The following is a 2,499-nucleotide window of genomic DNA, read 5'->3' as shown; positions in this document are numbered from 1 at the left end:
CAAGGAGGAGCCATCGGTGCGCGTCAATCAACAGGCTTGGGGGGCAGTGACTTCACTCCAGGCCCCGCCCACCCAGATCCTGCAGCTTCCTGCCCTAAAAGCAGCCTTCAGCACACATGCACCAGTCCGTTAGTGTTAGGGAATAACTCACTTGAGAACTGATTCAACTGAAGTACACGGGAGCAGTTTTCAAATACTGATACTTTTATTCCAGTGTTGAAAGAAATACTCTGATCTTTTACTTAAGTAATAATAAAACAGTGCAGAAACACTCTGTTAAAATACTCTGTTAAAGTAAAAGCCATGCATTAACGCATCAATGAGTACCTTTAAATTCAAATAGTTACAAAAAGTAAAAAAGTACCAGCATAAATACATATTTATTATGCACATGAACGACCCATTTCAGAATGATATATAATAAATTACTGGACTATAATTATTGATGCATTTATGTGTACATTACTTTAACGTTACTTATCTTTACAAATATATACTGCCAGGTTGTGTAATTTATTGTAATACATTATAATTAATTTGTTAATTGTATTTGGTAATAATAGGCTGAGTCTGCAAAATAGCTAAATATGTCAGATATGAGTAAAAGGGTACAATTTTCCCTTCTGAAATGTAAAGCTAGGAGTAGAAGTATAAAGTAGCATCAAATAGAAATACTCAAGTACACAAGTACCTCTGAAGTGTTCTTAAAGACAGTATTTGAGTAAATGTACTAGTAGTCATTTTCCACCACTGCAATTATCTTACAAAAGTTGTACAAAACGTTATGATTTGGGATTTGAATGGAGATCCCATAATCTCCAAACATGCCAAATGTCATGCTGAATTTGAGGGAATGTGAATGGGGTGAAAAAGTACTTTCATTCTTTGTGTAAATAAAGTGGTAATACCACAGTGTAAACATTTCCTTTTACTGGGTATATCAAACATTACATTTAATGAGCTGTTTATACATATGTACGTAACATAGTTATCAGTAAAGTAGCTATAGCTGTCAAATAAATGTAGTGGCTTAAAAAGTTCAATGTTTGCCTCTGAAATATGAAGTAGTATAAAGTGGCATTAAATGGGAGTACAATTAACTTAAAAGTGTACTTAATTACAGTACTTATGATGTCTATTCCGGGGTGTCCCATGTCTCAGATCTGTTCAGTGCCATCATGAGTCACCTTTACTGTGTGTAAGTCATCTTTGTGACTGAAGTAGATTGGGATGATAGGTATTTTACTCAAGTTTTTTTTTTTTTTTTTACTTCCATTTCCTATTCTATTTTCTATTTCCATGTGAATACATTTTCCAGCACTGTGTTCGTAGTCCATAATATTTTTTTCACTATTGAGAATGTCTATTTCACTATAAACAAAATAAGCCTGGACCTTGAACACATCCACCCAGAAACAGCTCCTTCTGTTGGTCAGCAGCGTGGTTGCAACATTTGAACGGTGCTGAAGAAACATTCTGAATTGGAAAATGATTTGACAAATAAATTAGGATAATAGTGATGCAGAAGACATTACAATCATGTAAAGCAGTTACAAGTAAGTTTGCAGGCTTAAAAAACAGATTTCTAAATTGTCCAAGAGGGAATATTAAGATCTTGGTAGTTGTTTACTAGGAATTAAAGTGCTCATATTATGCTATTTTTCAGGTTCATAATTGTATATAGAGGTTGTACCAGAATACGTTTACATGGTTTAATTTTCAAAAAACACCATATTATGCGTTGTATTGCACATTGCTGCAGCTCCTGTGTTGAGGAGTCTGTTTTAGCCACAGAGTGAGGCATCCCACTTCTATTCCATCTTCACGGAAGTTAAGGCTGGACTACAACAGAGCTGTTTGGAGCAGTTTGGAGATGGTAAGGCCCTTCAGGGAGGACTTTTTCACTTTGTAAACCTATAATGTGCACAATTGTTTTTTTTAACACAATAATTAAAATTGTAATTTCCCCTTGCGAGATTAATAAAGTACACATTATTATTGTTAAAGGAAAGGCAGAAAGCCAAAAAGCATTATATGAGCACTCTTATGGAAAAAGACAATGAGAGAAGAAGAACTCAACTTCCAGCATCTGACCCTGAAGAGCTGCCAGCTTCAAGCTCCATTTAATCTGCGAGTTTGGACAACAGCCCGAGCAGGTTCAGGCAGAATACACACCTCTCAAGGCACTCGGCTTAAACAGGTTTTTCATCTCGAGCGAAGCTCTCCTCTTCAACATGTCAGACAACTACTGGAGAACAGTGTGGGTGTCTCTCCAAACCTCCATCTAGAAGAAGGAGTCTTTCTACCTGATTATCTGCTGGCTCATAGAAGATGATTCTGTCAAAAAACTGATTTCATAACTGTTCTAACAGGCTACCAACACCTTGAAGAGGCATTAGGGATGTTTTTTGGTCTTAAAAAAGGCAGCACATAGACAGGACATTCAGGGGGAGAGGGAAGGGGATAAAGACACCGTAATTTCCCATTTTTTTGGGATCA

This window comes from Etheostoma spectabile, chromosome 4, assembly GCF_008692095.1.
Source record: "Etheostoma spectabile isolate EspeVRDwgs_2016 chromosome 4, UIUC_Espe_1.0, whole genome shotgun sequence".
NCBI classification, from domain to species: Eukaryota; Metazoa; Chordata; class Actinopteri; order Perciformes; family Percidae; genus Etheostoma; species Etheostoma spectabile.
Note: the sequence above shows the minus strand (reverse complement) of the source record.